Genomic DNA, 19,253 nt, shown 5'->3' with positions numbered 1-19,253 from the left:
CATGAGGAGTTTTGTTGGATTCTCCGAACCCACACAAAACAGCCTCTAATCTCAGCACTGGGAAGGCAGAGACAGGATTCGCTGAGCAGCCAGTGTAGCTGACTTGATGAACTCCAGGTTGACAGAGAGACACTGTCTCCAAAAATAAGGTAAGTGCAATCAAGAATGACACCTGATATTGTCCTCAGGCCTCCTCATACACATGGACACACACACACACACACACACACACACACACACACACACACACACACACACACACCTCCTGCTTGGTGACCACGAATGGCTTCAGTTTGTGTGTTTCTGGAGATGTCTCTTTTTTCCGTGACATTTTAAAACAGCTTTGCTGGATAAAGCAGTCTTGGTTGGAAGGATTTTGTCTTTTTTTTTGTTTTTTGAGAGGAGATATTGTTCTGATCGGGTTCCCTGTGTGAGCTGTTTTCTCTCACAGCATTTTGTATGGTTCTTTGTTCTTTTAACATCTTTAACGTGTGGACAAGTTCTTCTGTGGTCATGTCTATTTAGAGTTCCGAATTGCTTTTATGCTCCAACGTCATTTCTTTCCTTAGGTTTGGGGATTTTTCTATATATAAAATACATGTTTTAAATACTTTGTTTTGTTTGCTTTTGATCTCAACTTTTACTCCATGTATTCTCAGGTTAGTCTCTGGGTCATATTCTAGAGTTCTTGGAAATTGTGGTCATGTTTGTTTATTATGTTATAATGTTATTGTGTGTATTTACTGCACATGATGCTGTGTTATACAAGGACATTTTAATACAAGTATCTGATGTATGTTGAGCATTTACTGCAGACCCCTGGCCCTTCCCTTCACCACCTCTGTTCTTTCATGTTGGTCCCCTTTATTCTCTTATGAAATTTCTCTTCTAGAACTTCCATATCATTTATGCGTTTGCTACATACATGATTTGAGATCTCTCTATCTATCTATATTGACATATATGTATAAATATATAGCACATTAAATATATTTACTATCTACATATTTACATATATAGTATCTCTATATAAAAAATATAGATACCACAATGAGAGACAACATCCATTTGTCCTGAGACTGACTTAATTCGTTTAGCGTGATTATCTTCAGGTACATTGATTTTTCTATACACATAGTTTCCTTTGGCACTGTGAAGACTTCCATTGTGTATGCCTAGCCACATTTTCTTTATCTGCTTCAGTTTTGGACATCTAGGTTTGGTCCATAACCTACCTAGTATTTTAGTTTTTTGAGAATCTTCCATAGTGGTTGCTTTAGTTTACATCCCGTCCAGCTGTGTATAAAGTTCCCTTTTGCTCACATTCTCAGCAGAATTTGTTGTTTAGTTTAGTTTAGTTTAGATTAGTTTGAGACTAGGGTCTTGCTATGTAGCCCTGGAACTCTCCGTGTAGTCTAAGCTGATCTTAAACTGACAAAGATTTACCTACCTCATTACCAAATGCTGGAATTAAAGGTGTGTACCATCACACCTGGTGTGTTGTTTAGAATTTTTTAAGAATTGTCAATCTGACTGGGACGAGACGGAATCTCATTGTAACTTAAAAATCTTTCTCTGATGGCTAGTAAGGCTGTGTCACTGATCACAGTAAGGTGGTACCTGGGAGAGTGGAGCCAAGAAGTGAGGCAGGCTGAAGTCTCATGCAATAGGTAACTTTATTCAGAGCATCTGACAGTTTATACTCTGGGGGTTAAGAAAAGTCACATGAATAAACTGAATAATCACACGGACAAACCACACAGGGCAAGCACGGGAGGCACGTGAACAGATGCCAACAGCCAGTTGTAATGAATAATTGGAAGTAAACTTGGACCTATCCACTACACCTGGATGGACATGAAAGCACATTTCAAGAACAACTTCATGTGTTTGAGAAAAGTGAGGTCACAGGATTCTTTCTTGTTTTCTTGGAGTTTCCTCACAAGCACCAAGAATTCTCACATGACTCCTTTCTCGGACAGTGTTTTGACAAGGTTGACCATTTTTATATGTGTATTTGTTACTTATATTTCATTCTTTGAAAACTATTCATTTCATTGGCCTATTTATTTAAGGCAATTGCAAATGGGAATTATTCCATGACCTCTTTCTCCTGTTCATTTCTTATGAATGTTACTGTTGTAGAGGAAGGCTACTAGTCTTTGTGTTGATCTTGTATGGTTTCATTTTGCTGAAGGTGTTTATTAGATGCCAGAATTTTCTGGTGAAGTTATTTCATCTACAAATGAGAGTGCTTTGACTTCTGTTTTGTCTTACTGCTCCAGGCTGAGACATCAAGCACCACAGTGAATTAGAGGAAGTGGTGACCCTTGTTTTGTTCCTGATTTTGTTAGATATTATTTTGAATTTTCTCACATACAATATAATGTCATCGACGTGTTTTCTTGTGTTGAGGCCTGATTCCTCTACCCCTACTCTGTCACATTTCTTTATAATGAAGAAAGATCTGGGTTTTCATCAAATGCCTTATTCCAACCAGAAAGTCAAATTGGTAGAGAGGTTTACAAAACCCTAAATATCCTAATCTCCTTTGAGCCCACCCAAAGCACTTTAAAATTTTTAAAAAATTCTTGAGAATTTCATACACACACAGTGTTTTACTCAAATCTGCTCCTACTCTCTCCTATCCAGCTCTTACCAGAACCACCCTACCATGTCCCTCTCCTAACTTTTTTTTTCTGATTTTTTTTTTTTTAAAGATTTATTTTCTGTACACTGTCACTGTCTTCAGACACACCAGAAGAGGACATCAGATCCCATTACAGATGGTTGTGAGCCACCTTGTGGTTGCTGGGAATTGAACTCAGGACCTCTAGAAGAGCAGTCAGTGCTCTTGACCACTGAGCCATCTCTCCAGCCCATCCCTCTCCTAACTTAATCTGCATTTTTTCTTCTTCTCGAGACAGGGTCTCATTGTGTCATCTTGATTGTTTTGGATCTTGCTCTGTAGACCAGGGTACCTTTGAATTCATAGAGCTCTGCCCATTTCTGCCTCCCAAGTTCTGAGATTTAAGGCATGTGCCACTATGACCAACTTTATGCACTTTTTTTTTTAAAACCCACCTAGTCTAGCTAGGTGCATGGGTACAAGCCATGCTTGAGAACATAGGCAACTTACTGGGGGCCACATCCCAGAGAAAACTTGCTTTTCCCTCCCGCAGCAGCAATCATCTGCCAACAGCACTTTAGCAAGGGGTGGGGTGTTGTGAGCCCCTCTTCCAGCCATGCTAGGATTTTGACTGTCTTGATCTTGTGCAGGTCTTGTGCTCACAGCCACAGCTGTTGGTAATTCATGTGTGCAAATGCACTGTCAACGTTCAGGAATTCTCTTTAACCTCTGGTTCTTTCAATCTTTCCGCCACTTTCCCGTGATCTCTGAGTCTTGTGGGTAGTGAGTGTGATGTATATGTCCCACTTAGGGTCCAGCACTCCATAGTCTTTATATTAACTACCAACCCCTGCCAAAAGAAGCTTTGCTGCTGAGGGTTGAGAGCGGTACTCATTTATAAATACAAAGATAAGTTTTTAAAAGATGGTTTGATTCGCTTAGCAAAATAATAGTAGGTTCGATCTGCCTGGCCAAGGGTTTTTTGCTCAGTTAACAGGACCAAGCATGAATTCTTGTCTTGTGGACTAGATCTTAGACCCAATTAGAAAGCAGCTGGCTACTCCTACAGCATTTCATGTCACTATAGTACCAGTGGCTAGCATGTCAGACCAGTTGTTATGTCATCATCCTTACTGTGGCTTGCAGTCTACAACTTGGTGAGACTGTTTGACCCTCCCCTCCCTCACCACCTAAACCTACCCCCTTCCCCCCGCCCAGCAACCTGCATACCACCCCCCAGTACTGTGAACTCTTTCCAATAGGGAAGACATTCTAGGTCACTGCCAGCTTGATTTTTGTTTTCATGTCCTGTTGACTCTAGTATGTGGTCTTACGGTAAAGTTCTGATAAGTTTCCAAGAACAATGTTTACAGTTGTACTGTGTGGGGAATCTATGGCATCCCCTTGACCAACAACTTCAGGGGAAGTCGCACAATTTTGATTGATAACTGTACTGGCTGGTTTTGTGTGTCAACTTGACACAGGCTGGAGTTATCACAGAGAAGGGAGTTTCAGTTGGGGAAGTGCCTCCATGAGATCCAGCTGTGGGGCATTTTCTCAATTGCCCCTTGTGGGTGGTGCCATCCCTGGGCTGGAGGTCTTGGGTTCTATTAAGAGAGCAGGCTGAGCAAGCCAGCAAGGAACATCCTTCCATGGCCTCTGCATCAGCTCCTGCTTCCTGACCTGCTTGAGTTCCAGTCCTGACTTCCCTTGTGAACAACAGCAGTGTGGAAGTAAGTCAAATAAACCCTTTCCTCCCCAACTTGCTTCTTGGTCATGATGTTTGTGCAAGAATAGAAACCCTGACTAAGACAATAACCTGTGACATCTGAAAGAGATATTATCCACCCATCTCTCTCTCTCTCCCTGTCTCCCCTCCTCTGACCTTTCAAAGCTAGGATCCACATAGAGAGAACATATTGTGTTTGTCTTTCTGGGTCTGGGTTGCCAGACCCAAAATGATTATTTCCAGCTCCATTTACCCATGAGCTTAGTAATTACATTTCTCTTTATATTGAATAAAATTCTAGTCTGCAGATGAAAAGATGGCTCAGTGGTTATAAGTACCTGTTGCTCTTGCAGAAGCTCTGTGTTTGATTCCCAGCACTTAGAGTTCAGGGGACCTGGTGCTCTCTTCTGACCTCCATAGGCACTAGGCACACATGCGATGCACAGACTTACATGCAGATAAAGCACTCATGTATATAAAATGAAATTTTAAAGTATGAAAATGAAAAAAAATTCTACCATGTGTTTGTATGAACTACATTTTTATGACCCATCATCGGTTGCTGGATGCCTAGGCTGCTCCCACTTCCTAACTATTGTGAATAAAGCAGCAATGAACATGGCTTAGCAAGTTGCTCTGATGTAGGATATAGAACCTGTTGGATATATGCCCAGAAGTGGTAAATCTGGGTCATGTGGAAGTTCTATTTATAGTTTTTTGAGAAGACCCACATTGATTTCCTTAGTGGCTATATCAGTTTGTATCCTCACCAACAGTGGACGAGAACTCTCCTTCCCCCAATCCTCACTAGCATCTGTTCCTATTTATTTTCTTGAACTTAGCTCCTCTGGCTGAGGTGAGAAGAACTCTCCACGTGGTTTAAATTTGCATTTCCCTGATGTCTGAGGATACTGAACATTTCCAAAACAATTTCTTCACCATTTTCCTGTTCTGCAGGTTGTTGAAGTTGTCAAGATACTTTTTGAGGACCAGGGGCTCTCACATCACCCCTAGCAGAGAAATAATGGCAAAATTCCTTGCAGAGGGAAAATAGTCTAAGAGAGCTGGGCCTAAGAATTTGAAAGCTGAGGCATTTCTGCTGTCTGAGTCTTCAGTCAAAGGAAGTTCTGAAACAGTTTAACAATTGTAGGAGCCTAGAGGGTTTGCACATTTGTGCAAGGGTTATACCACATTCATAGAAGTCTGTTTTGGGCTGGTGAGATGGCTTAGTAGGTAAGAACACTGATTGCTCTTCCGAAGGTCCTGATTTCAAATCCCAGCAACCACATGGTGGCTCACAACCACCCGTCATGAGATCTGATGTCCTCTTCTGGTGCATCTGAAGACAGCTACAGTGTACTTACATATAATAATAAAATAAATCTTTGGAAAAAAAAAAAGGAGTCCGTTTTATGAACTCAACCTGTTGTTATCCATACTTTAGAGGTATGGGCTCTTGGACTGTTAGAACACTGTGATATAAAGAAAACAAAACATTGTGATTTCACAAAAGTTACACCATGTATATGTGTGTGTGTGTGTGTGTGTGTGTGTGTGTGTATCCTCTGTCTTCCATCTTTTCTTAGTTTTCTATGTGCATATTGTGCATTGAACTCTGATTGTTTATCTGCTTTCTCGTCTTCCCTCAGTGCTTCCATATGCATGAGGCAGTCCCTTAGCTTGTTCACCCTGTGAACTCTGTCTTGGAGCCTTTGCCTACCAACAGTTCGCACTGCTGTCTTAGTTAGGGTTTTACTGGTGTGAACAATTACCATGACCGAGGCAGCTCTTATAAGGAGCTTATAAAAGGGGCTGACTTACAGGTTCAGGTTATCATCATGATGGGAGCATGGCAGCATCCAGGCAGGAATGGTGCAGGAGGAGCTGAGAGTTTTATATCTTCTGAAGGCTACTAGAAGAATACTGGCTTCCAGGCAGCTAGGCTGAATGTCTTAAAGCTCATACCCACAGTGACACACCTACTCCAACAAAGCCACACCTCCCAATAATGCCATTCTCTGGGCCAAGCATATACAAACCATCACATTCTACTCCCTAGAGCTTATAGGCCTTTCAAACACATGAATCTATGGGGACCATACCTAGCCATAGCATAATAATAATAATAATAATAATAAAACTACATTTAGTCTAACTTACAAAGTCCCCATAGTCTATAACAGTCTCAACATTGTTAAAAGTCCAAAGTTCAAAGTTTCTTCTGAGATTTCATCCAGTCACCTAATTGTAAGCAAGACAGGAAACCACCAGGGCAAACTCCAAACATGCATCTCCATGTTTGATGTTAAAGCGATCTTCAGATCTCCACTCCTTTTTTCATCTTTGTTGACTGAAAGTTCTTTCTCTTGGGCCGTTTCCATTCTCTGTTAGCAGCTTTCCTTAGCAGATATTCCACTGCTCTGACATCTCAAACATCTTGGGGACTCCAAGGCAATTTCAGCATTAAAGCATCTTGTTCCAATGTCTGGGATCCATGCATGATCTTCTGGGCTCCCCCAAAGGGCTTGGGTCATATCTCCAGCTAGGCTCTGATTGACTCCATTGCTGCTGCTGTTCTTAGTGATCATCCTACGGTACTGGCATCTCCAATATGCTGGGTCTTCTGTTGCAACTAGGCTTTACTAATAGCCTCCTATAGGCTGTCTTCATGGTGACAAACCTCAACTTATTTGATGGCCATTTCAGTCCTTGGCTGTCAACTGCAACTGAGGCTGCACCTTCCCCAATTGCCTTCCCTGTCTTCTCACAGTAACAAGCCTCAGCTGCTCTTCATGACCCCTTCATACTTTCAAAACCAGTACCACCTGGGTGACTCTTAGACATTACTATGTCCAACTGCAGCATGAAGTACAACCTTGGCCATCTCTGGAACACAGCCTCTTTGTGCTCTCAGAAAATACTTCTCAGATTTCACCTCAGTGATGCTGGTCACTTCTTAATCACCATTAACTTCTTAGCTCCAGCTAACCAGCATCAACTGTTTCAGTAGTCCCTTCTATTCTGGATTTTAAAGCCAGAACCACATGACCAAAGCTGCTGAGTTCTACTGTTTACTGGGGCTGGAACATGGTCCCCTTGTTCTCTTACATTATCACCAGATTTCTGTTTTCCATCTCCTTCACTGCCTATGTTTAGCTGTCCTGGAACTTGCTCTGTAGATTGACCGTAGATTGACCTTGAACTCAGAGATTTGCTTGACTCTGCTTCCTGGGATTAAAGATGTGTACCACCACATCTGGCTTTAAGCTTTTCTTCACCTAGAACTTGCTCTGTTCCCACCTGGCCTTGAACTCTGAGATCTGCTTGGTTTTGTCTCCTGGGTTTAAAGGTTTGTACCACTATGCCTGGACCTAAACTCAGCTGGGTGGGATTTTGCCCCAAAGTCCCACCCCCTTAATCTGTTATCTTCTAGAACATAGGATTCAGCTCCATTCTACTTCCTGGTCCCCCTTTAATACATGAGCCATATATTTTGTATTTTTCCTTTCTCAGCTTGCTCCTTTTCATTAAAATGATCTTCATAAGAGTTAACCTTAGTAACCACACAAATGAATTTATACCAGGCTGTTTTGAGACTTCCTTTTTCAAAGCCATTAGTCTAAATCTCTTCATCTTAGCCTCAGGCAGATTTGACAAGGGCAAAAAGCAGCCACATTCTTTACCAAAGTACCACAAAACAGCCTCTATGCCACATACTGAAATTCTTCTCCACTGAAGCCTCTTGGGCCAGGTCTGTGCAGTTCAAATCACTCTGAGCAACAAAGTCTTGCATAGTCCTACTAGGATAGCCCATTAAGCCCCACTTAAAGGATTCCACTGCTTTCCAAATCCAAAGTTCCCAGATCCACATTCTTCCAAGCCAAAGCATGGTCAGGCCTATCACAGCAATACCCTGGTACCAACTTCTGCCTTAAGGTTTTACTGCTGTGAACAGACACCATGACCAAGACAACTCTTACAAGGACAACATTCAGGTTATCATCATGGTGGGAATGTGGCAGTGTCCAAGCAGGCATGGTGCAGGAGGAGCTGAGAGTTCTACATTTTCTTCTGAAGGCTGCTTGCAGAATACCTGCTTCCAGGCAGCTAGGCTGAGTGTCTTAAAGCCCATACCCACAGTGACACACCTACTTCAACAGGGCCACACCTCCTAATAGTTCCACTCTTGGGTCAAGCATACACAAACCATCACAACTGCCCACATTCTCTGCTGGCACAGGTTTCCATCCAGAAATCTGTTTTTCATTCTTGAGACTCCTTTTCCTCCTTCTTGACTTGAATCCTCTCTTAGTGAATCTAGGTCATATTGGTTACTTTTCCTGTTGCAACTTAAGTGAGACTGTTTATTTTGGCTCACGGTTCAGGGTATAGTACACCACAGTGGTGAAGTCAAAGCAGCAGGAGGTTGTAGAAGTTGGTCACATTATATCCACAGTTAGAAGAGAGCAAGGAGTGACTGCTGCTTATAAGCTTTCCTTTACTTACACAGTATAGAATGCTCTCTATGGACCTATCCATCATGGGAGCCAGGAACTAAGCTTAGATCATGTGCAGTAGAGCAGTAACCACTCTAAACTGCTAAACCATCTCTCCTGGTCCACATTTGTGCTCTTTTTCATGACATTTCCTAATCTTAATTTGAACATCTTTTTATAAACTTTAATCTGTGACCCTGGGCCTGTGTATTGGGTGCTGTCTTGGTTCAGTGGCTTTGTGTGGCCCATTCTCTTCTCTGCAACCTTCCAAGCCCCTATTTTATTTTTTCCTAACACCGTCTTTTTGTATATCCTTTGAAACAACCCTCACAGGTTGATGGTCTGTCCCACCTCTCTTGACATTCTTCTGGCGCCACTTCTATTTCTGTATACTGATGTTGCTTATTTGAATATTGGGCCCCCTGTTGGATCCTACACTCTTGAAGGCAGATGTGCTGCAACATTAGGGTTTAATGTAGCTTGCCCTGTACTTGGAGCCTTAGTGAATGTTGCATTATTGAAGTTCCCAAGTGCCTGGATGCACACAAGATTCTCTGTGCTCCTGTATCCACGAGGTTATTGCAAAGGTGACAGATTGTGTTGTCACGTAGCACTAGAGTTTTCTTTATGGTCCTGTGTTATCATTTTCCTGTGAAACGTCATTAGGGGATTGTAAAACTTCACTTGGATAAAAGAAGTTTGCTACTAAATTATAGGGAATGAATAAACATATCCCTAGAGTGTCGAAGTCTGCAGGAGAGGCCATCTATTATTCAACAAATGCTCTATATTATAATTTTCTCCGTGACCTTTAGAGAAGGAGAACTGCCTTTCTAATAGTTCCTAGTCTCTGAAGATGGTCACTGGAAAAGATTCCTTGCTCACATCTCCTCCCTGCAGGTCTGTGGATGTGCTAAGCAGTTACTAAAATACCTGAATACAGACCTCAGTTACTCTGGGGCTATGAGGTTAACTGCAGAAGAAATAGTCTTCCAGGCATCTGCTCGAATGGAAGGGGCTGAAGAATTGGATCAAATGTGGTGCCCATTAGAGACCAGGGCTTTGAAGTCACTTAGCATTGGATGGCAATTTGCTCCTGGGTCTCCTTACTAGTATGGAAAGACTGAAACTTGGGGAATTTTCATTTACAATTCTAGAAAGTGAGTTGCCGGTGTCCATTGTAAATTCATTCATGAGGTCAGAACATGAGGACTGGGAATACAGCGGATTGCACATAGTGAAGAGATGAATAGAGGATGTACTCCTGTTATTTTTCCCTCACCTTGGACTAGGAGCATCTAAGGCTTGATTGCCTTTGGAGTGTAGTCTGAGCTGCTGAGCCGATTTCAGGGCACTCAGCAGATGCAAAGGAGTTGACTGGCAGACACTCTGAGGAGTTAGAGAGCATCCCATTCACACCACCCTCAGAAGCACTTCCTGTCCACTCCAGGCATGGGTCACCCTCACGACATCTCTACAGAGCTGGAGATTTGTAGGCTAGGCAGCCCCAGTCTTTAAATTAAATTTTTTTTATTATATTTATTTATTTGGTGTATGTACCTGTGCATGGGTGCTTCTGCATGGATGTATGTGTGTGCGCTAACCAATGTGTGTGTGTGTGTGTGTGCTCATGCCCACACCATGGGTTGAGTCTGGAGGTCAGAGGACAGGAGTCAGTCCTGAAGTCCTAGGGACTGAATTTAGAACTTATATCTAAGTTCTAAATTTAGGCTTGGTAGCAAGCATCTTTACTCACTGAGCCATTTTGCTATTCCTCCCCCATCCCCACCTCCTTTTGTTTTTTTTGTTTTTTGTTTTTTTCTTTTTTTTGAGACAAGGACTCATTCCAGGCTTGTCTTGAACTCACAGTTCTCTTGCTTCCATCTTCCATATGTTGGTTATACTGGTACATCATTCAGCAATGAAGTTGGGGCTAGCATTCAACCCTGGTTTTCCTTTTTTGGGAAGCCCAGACCCACTGGACTGAATAACTATGGTTTCAGGTGGGACCCAACTGGGTTTCATGGAGATGACCAGCCTGGCGTGGGGGTGGGAGCAAGAGTGGGCACAGGCTCGAGTTTCAGTATCTAGGGAAGATTATCCAGCAACTTCAGTGATTGAGATGTTCGCTCTGCCCCTCCCTTGCCAGTCATGCTAGCCTCCTCACTTCTGCTCTCCTAACATATGGGTTTTTGTTGTTGTTTTTTGTTTTGTTTTGTTTTGTTTTTCGAGACAGGGTTTCTCTGTGTAGCCCTTGGCTGTCCTGGAACTCACTCTGTAGATCAGCCTGGCCTCGAACTTAGAAATCTGCTTGCCTCTGCCTCCCAAGTGCTAGGATTAAAGGCGTGCACCACCACTGCCAGGCTTTTGTTTTTGTTTTTTTGTTTTTTTAAAGACAGGTTTTCGTGTAGCCCAGTAGCTCAGGCTGCCTGGCCTTTAACCCACATTTTCCAGGATGACCTTGAACTTCTGAACCTCCTGTTCTAGTGGTGGGATTTCAGGTAGAATCCTTTTTTTATGCAGTGCTAGAAATTTTTTTTTTTTAAAAAGAGGTGGGACTTCTTTCATAATAGGTAAGCACTCTACCAACTGAGCCACTTCTCCAGCCATGTGAACTAACTCCCGAGACTAACAAATGCAGTTTAGGAGGAAGGAATGCAGAGCAGTACTTTCTGAGAGTGCCCTCAGGGCCATGATGTGGTCAGAATGCTCTCCACACACGATCTGAGTCTCAAGACAGTGCTGCAAGGTGTTGCAGTACGCGCACGCGCACGCACGTACACACGTGCACGTTCGAGGACAGGAGATTGGCTATCTAAGTGCCTCATGGTAACAGCCTGGCCCTCCTGCAGAAGCTGGGGGCAGGAGGCTCTGAGAGCATCATTTCTCCGTTCTGCACTCAAGCCAATCTTTTCATGTGTCTGCTCTAAGTCAGCATGAGCGATGTGTCAGCTCCCTGCTCCCAGAGTCAACATCAGATGACATTTTCAGCTCCCAAGGAGCTTCTGGTAGTCGGGTACTCCCTTCTCAGTGCTCGCTCCCCTCTCAGTCCTCCCCTCCCCTCTCAGCTCTCCCTGTGATGGTCTTTGGCCACTCTGATAGGAGCCTGGTTGGACAACAGAGGCCAGGATGTTTTGAATCTGCCAGTACCTGGCAGCTGCCCAGTTTGCTCTTGGCACTCAGAAGATTGTGACATCGAGGGTGGCAAGTTGTTAGCCAAAATCCTGACTCTCCCTTCGAGGGGCCTGTTTCTATTTTGAAACCTGTGTGGGCAACTTATATGCATATGTGCATGCATGTTTGAATGTGTAGGCCAGGGGATAACGTTGTGATGGTTTGTATATGCTTGGCCCGAGGAGTGGCAGTGTTGGGAGGTGTGGCCTTGTTGGAGTAGGTGTGTCACTGTGGGTGTGGGCTTTAAGACCCTCATCCTACCTGTCTGGAAGCTAGTATTCTGCTAGCAGCCTTCAGATGAAGATGTAGAATTCTCAGCTCCACCCTGCACCATGCCTGCCTGAATGCTGCCATGTTCCTGTCTTGATGATAATGAACTGAACCTCTGAACCTGTAAGCCAGCCCCAATTAAAAGTTGTCCTTAAAGAGTTACCTTGGTCATGGTATCTGTTTACAGTAGTGAAACCCTAACTAAGACAGAAGTTGTTTCTTAGGTTCAAGCCATCTAGTTTTTGTTTGTTTGAGACAGGGCCTCTCATTGGCTTGCAGTTTGCCAATAAGTCTAGGCTGGCTGGCCAGTGACCTCCCAGAGATCTACCTATCCCTCCCTCCTCTACACGGGGATTACAGGTTAATCTACCATGTCTGGTACTTTACCTAGGTTCTGGGGCAGAAACTTAAGGAAAGCATTTTATGAGCTGAGCCCTTTCTCTAGCCTCTGCTTTGGAACTCCTCGCTTTTAATTTTTCCTTCTGTTTGCAGCCTTTCAGAGCCTTGGTTTCCTCACCCGTCAGATAGGAAATGTGCCAGGGATACAGGGCTTATGGGAAGCAAAGGAGAACATGTCGGGCATGTGACATAGGCTATAGAAAATGACCCGGTAACTCTCTTTGCCTCTGTTACAAACTTCATTCCTGTCCTGTCCAGGTACCTCATCGATGGGCTAGGCTCATGCTGCTTCTGCATCAGGAGACACAGCTGTCTAAGCGGCTTGTGCTTCTACCCCTCAGTGGCTGTTGGCTTTCAAGAGGGCTTCTGCTTAGCAGGAAAACTGTTATTGGCTCTCTTCCCAACTGTTCTAAACTTCATTCCCTTTGGGCTATGTGTGCTTCAACGGGGCAGTCAGAGAGGATTGGGAATAAGGGGTACTTAAGATTCTAGGCTTGCCTAGCATGTGGCTTGGGGATTCTGGTACAGGTTGGCTAGCTAAGTTGGCCAGGTTGGTCAGTGAGCTGTGTTGTCTGTACTAATGTTCTTAGGTGTGTGACCCTAATGAATGGTTTAATATTTAAAAGATCTGCTTCGGAGGGAACTGCTGGTATGGCCAGTTCTAGGGAGGCCCTGCTTCTTATTTCTCTCACTCAAGAATCGCCCCTAACCCAACATCTCCCTGTTCCAGGAGATGGGGCCCAGGGAATAGCTGTGATTCTCATATGTAGTGGAGGTCAAGGCAGATCCCCTCTGCCCTTGGCCAGGATGCTCAGGCCTGTCGCCTCGGCACTACAGCTGAATGCTCCTGTGGTGTGTGAGCTCCTCCTTAAGCTTGTTCTGCCTCCACACAGCCCTGGAAGCCAGGCAGCACAGGTGTGTGTCAGCACAGGGAGAGGTTTGGGGCTTTTCCCTAGTTGGCTTTCATGGAGCAACTCTGCCAGGATCATCACCAGCGCCCCCTGCAGTCTCTGCCTTCTCTATCCCAGCTTCTCACCTGTGTGAGCTTGCCTTTTACCTATTCCTGTGGTGACACTACCAAATTCAGTCTCCTCCCTTTTCTTCACTAACAAACTTTTTCTTTCTTTTTTTTTTTTATTGGCTTCCTAGTGACGAGGGGTGGCCAGTGAGCCTTATGAAGTTGGAGGGTATGTAGCTTTCTGGAAAGTTCTTAAAAGCTTGGTCATCAAGGCAACAACAATAAACAATGCTACTCTTTAGTCCTTACTGTCTTTTCTCCTGCCTGGAATGTGAATACTCAGAACGGTGTTCTGTCTGTCACCATGAGACGTTGTCGTCTTCCCAATACTGAGGGTAGAAGCCACATGCTCGGGTTGGCAATGTGAGAATATAGAAGAGCTTTGGGATTAGGAAGGATGATGAGAACTACCACTGAAGAGAAAGCTATCGGCTCAGGATCCCCAAGACCAAATTCTCAGACCAAGCTCTCAACACAGAGGGACAGAGGGCAGGGGTATGGGACAAAGGAGAAAAAGGAAGAGGGAGACAGGGAAGGGGATAAGGGAGAGGGGAGGAAATGAGCCAGGGAGAGGGAAGGGGTATTTGTCTTGGAGGACAAAGGACTGCCTCTGGATAGAGAGGAGACAGATGTGGCCCAAAGGCAAATGGCAGTTTATAAAGGGACAGGAGAAATGAGGTGTTTAATTTTAATTGGCCATATTAATTAGATGAGCCAAAGGGGGCTTTTGATTGCTGGACTTCCATACTTTGATAGCTGGACCTTGTTAGTTAACCTCAGGAGGAGAAAGTGGTCAAATAAGGGAATAGGACTTAGGGGCCAGCTTTAGGGATGTAGTCTTTTTCTTTTTTAAATTTTTTTATTTTTTAAATTAAGGCAGAGGGAATGTGGGAGAAGGGCAAGGCCTGCTAGAGCCATATTTGCCACACTCAAGCTGGCGAGAGTCCTTTCAACCATGTCCTGGACTGCCTATCTCTGATGTTCATGTTGCATGAAGGAATATTCAACCACTCCCTTATAGAAGCCATGCCTATGTCTGGCATTCTCGTCTCTAAGTTCAGTTTATAACTGATACTCTCATACAGCAACAAACCTCCAGCCACTAAGCTCTACTCCTCCACCCTCCCTGTCATGTGTCACATTCATGTGGAGGTCAGAGGGCAACTTTATGGTGTTGGTTCTCTTCTTCCACCTTGAGGTGGGTCCCAGGAATGGACTCAGGTCTTCCTAGCAGGTGCCTTTTCCTGCTGAGTCATCTCACCGAGCCCAGGCTGCACCTTTAAACAGTGAGTTAGTTGCCAACATTTCAAAATGTGTTGCTTTGCCCATGAGAACTCGGCTTTCTTAGGAAGCCTGTGGATGCAGGGTTTTCCTTTCTACTCTTGACTATCGGTTGTAGTTCAGGTGCAGTTGCCTCTTAAAGGCCATCCCACAAATCACCCAGGGTCTCTGATGATAGCACACCCTGGAAATGCTGATAAAACATGCCACAATGCCTTTCTTCTTCTCAGTTTCCTAACTTAACACTCTCTCTCTCTCTCTCTTTCTCTCTCTCTCTCTCTCTCTCTCTTAAAAAAAAAACAACAAAAAATAACCCCCAAACTGGACTTTTACTTTTGAGACATGCAGAGAAATCAGCCGCTTGAATGTCAGCAAACAGTTGATGTAGCTTCTTCCTCAACTTTTCCTCGTGTCTGCCTTGTAGCCTCTTGTGAGGGAGAGTAGCATGCTTCGCCCCTGTAGGGACTACTTGAGTGAGTCATGGAGACCTCAGAGGGCAGTCATATTGGGTATTGAATATGGGTTGCTTTCAACAGCTTTTGTTGCCATGTTGTGAGCTGAGTTTGTGTGTCTCAGCTCTTCCACTACTAGGTCAGCTAGACGATGTAGACATTTTCTGAACTCTGGGGACCCTGCTTGTCAATCACCTGACTCCACCTTTCTCTGGTTGGCTGAATCAGGTAGAGCCACTCATGAAGCTGCAGCTGCTGCAGCTGCAGGAGACAGCTGGGGGGGGTGACCCTACTGGGGATGAGTAGCACAGGATCGCCTACCCTTATATCTCCCCCTCCTCCTTCCCTCTGTCATGACCCACTCCTGGAAAGTTCAAGGCCCAGGCAGCTTTTATAAACATGGGTCTCTGGGTGTTTGGAGAAGAAAGGCGAAACTGTTTTGACAATGGATAGCTGTAATACATAGCTATGAAGTTACACACTGAAGACAAGAGTGTTGAGTCTGGCATGATGTACAGAAGCAGGAGGAAGGAAAAAGTGTGAATTCCCAGTAAGAAGAGAGACTTGAGATGAAGCCAGGAAACTTAAATCCCTGTGGGTACAGGGAAACACCTCTGTATGCTGAATGGTGACTAGGCAACAGGTCTGACCCCTGTACACAGGTTCTTCCTTGCTTGGGAAATTCTGTGGGAAACAGAGCTCTGCTCCTAGGGTCAACCTCAGTAAATATTTGTGAGGCCAAATGGGCTTGTGGGGACCAGTATGGTGTGTCGGCTGGCAGAGGCTGGCTGAAGAGATGCTACTGGCCTGTGTTGTTGGTCATTGTTTCTATTAAGACAGTGCTGATAACCACCATACTGCTTTTCATAGGAAAGGTAACTCATTGAATGCCCAGTAGACAATGAGAGCTTAAAGATGCAATGTCAGTAAAGAGGCTTTATTCCATACAGATTTCTGAGCATTACATTTTACCTCATCGGAAACTAGACTACTCCCTCAATCTCAATTCATTTTAGAAGTAGGAGTAACATTTACTTGGAATCCAAGTGCAAATGTTTACTGATCTGGGAGAATGTGCCCCCATGCCCTTTAAGCTTAGACATCTGTTCCATCTTATCCAAACATTAGATAGGCTGGCGACATTCCCAAGCAGTCCAATTTGAGAGAAATCACTTCTATGACTTATTAACAAGCCAAGCAGAATTTTCATAGGTCCATTCATCCAGATTTATTACAGAACACCGTTTAATAAGGAAAAAAAATTAAATGAATCGATTGAATTCAAGTCCTTCTGTAAAGGGGGCCACTTAAGTTCTCCTTTGATTAATGTTAGCATTTAAGGGCTTGTCACTTTCGACCGCTGGTTACTGCATTTATCAAATATCAGACTTTCCCTTTAAACAAAGTCAGCTATAAATCCCATCTCCCACGCCTGAGCTGGCTTTTCTGCCTTGCTCTGGCCATGGGCTGCTCTTGTACCCTGACGTTAGGTTTGGGTGAAGAATGGAGAGGGAGGGCAGAGGTACCCCTGCCTTTCTCTCTAAGGCTCACCACAACTGTCTAGAGAGGGCTAACTTTGCCACCTGGCTTTCTTTGTTCTTGTTGCCCCTTCAAGCTGGTGCCAGCACAAGAAGCCTAACCCATCTCACCACTATACTAGTCTTGTGTCTTAATTTCTCCTAATTGGAGTATGCTTCATACTTCATGCTGGAATCATTATGGATACAAACACGCATGTGATGAACAGAGAAAATAAAACCAAAGTGAACAAACTGGCCCAGTGGAAGCATCGGAGTGGAAAAACCCCCACCTGAGGTATCCCAGGCCCCACGGCCCATTTCAGCCCAGCTTTCACAGGTTTATCTCATTTGGGTTCAAAGTCCCAGGCCTCTGAATGACAGGCAAAGAGCACCCTAAGACTGCTTTGGATTTTCAAGGGTAGCAGTCATGGATTGGGCAATGGGTGATGGAGGTTGAGAGACATGCAGCATGGTAGTCACTGACCACAGAATCAGTAGCTCTGATTAGCCCATCGCCCATGTTCTGGCAGGTGCATATATTAGGAAAAATGATGACAGGACTCGAGGATGTATAAGGATGTGCAGGAGATGCGTTCCCAAACAAGCTGTATGTGTTATGCTACATAATCAGTCTGTGTGTGTGTGTGTGTGTGTGTGTGTGTGTGTGGTCCCTCTGTTTTTGAAATGCCTGTCTTGCCAACCTCCCCCTTTTAAAAAGACAATGCAAAGGCATGGCAGCTTGTGGCTGAAATGCAAGCTTCAGAAGGCAGTGTTTCTTTTTCAGACTGCGTGAACTTGGAAATGAGCAAGTGTTTTTTCTCACTGATGTTGCCAATTGAAAACAAGTCTCTTTATCTGTGGAGAGGGCTGGGCCTGTGGTCCTGCTCCTCAGTTGGAGTGGGGAGGTGCTCACAGAACGATGCCAGGCACCAGCCACTGTACAACTTCTGTTTTATTTTGTGTGCTTTTTTTTAAATATAGGATATAAATAATGACAAAAATTACAAAATGTATAACTGGAAGCCCGAGCTTATTTACACATATGCCTGTGTTTCGGCAAGGCTACCGGCTGCTCTGCTCCTATGCAGCTCCTCTTGGTACCGTATTTTAATGTCATTCTCTTCTCTGTTTACTACGTACATATCAACAGTGAATAGGCAAAATATATACAAGGAACTATTCAGTTCAAGTAATTTAATATTGTATTAAAATTCTTCAACACTGAACTCAAACCATATACATTTGTCAGTTGAAATGAAATTTAGTTTTTCTTCAAAACTCACCAACTGATGAATGTGAGAATCTCAGGTTTAAAATAATATTGGTTAATAAAAAAAACATTAAGACAAGTTCACAATTTATCAATATCGCTATAATGAACTTCAAAATGATTCACAATATGATTGGTTAGAACAATATACATTAAAATGTTATCTTCTATAATGATATTGATACTGTTTATATAATTTGTTTCTACAGAAATATACATTATGGTATCATACAAATACTCCACAGAGACATTAAAAAATTAAAATACCTTAAAGAAATGTAAGTAAATTTATTTAATCAAATAGTAAGCAAACATTTTCTTTAAATCTGTTTCAAGAAAAGTTTTTATTACTTTGGAATTTCTTCTTTTTTTGTGTCATTTATTTTTTTCTAGAAAAGAATTTTGCAATAGAATTTTATTAACATCGTTCTCAAACAAGGTTTCCTTGACAGAAGTCTTGACAGCAGGAGCCCTAGCTTTTATTTTTTATTTTTATTTTGTTAAACATGTCCTTTAAAACACCTCAAAGGTTAAAACAAAACAAAACAAAACACACACACACACACAAAAATCCTAAAACAATCCCAAATAAACCACTTCTGCAGGCTATAGCTGAGTCAGCACTTTGGGTCACCCCAAGCACTAGCCTGTTCTTCTGCTCTTGAGGCAAGGGCATCAGGGCTTCCCCACAACTGAGCCAAGGTCCTCTGGGCAAGCAGCAGTAGGAATGGAGTCATTTGAAACGAAACCAGAAACATCCCGCACGACAAACCTAGTTTTCTTATGAATGCATTAATGAAACATTCTTTTTAATAAAAATATTTAATACAAGACACATTTTTTCTGTGCATAATAAATTCCTCTGTTTTAAATCACTTTTTTAAAATTTTTGAATCATTCAATAAAGGTTTCCTTTATCTGACATAGTTGATTACTATAAAATCCACAAATATAGAAATCGGGTGGTGGGGGGCAGAATTTCCTGGTGAGGGTTGCTTTGTCTTTTTTTTTTTTT

Source organism: Mastomys coucha, unplaced genomic scaffold (genome assembly GCF_008632895.1).
Source record: "Mastomys coucha isolate ucsf_1 unplaced genomic scaffold, UCSF_Mcou_1 pScaffold4, whole genome shotgun sequence".
NCBI lineage: Eukaryota > Metazoa > Chordata > Mammalia > Rodentia > Muridae > Mastomys > Mastomys coucha.
This window is presented reverse-complemented; position numbering follows the sequence as displayed.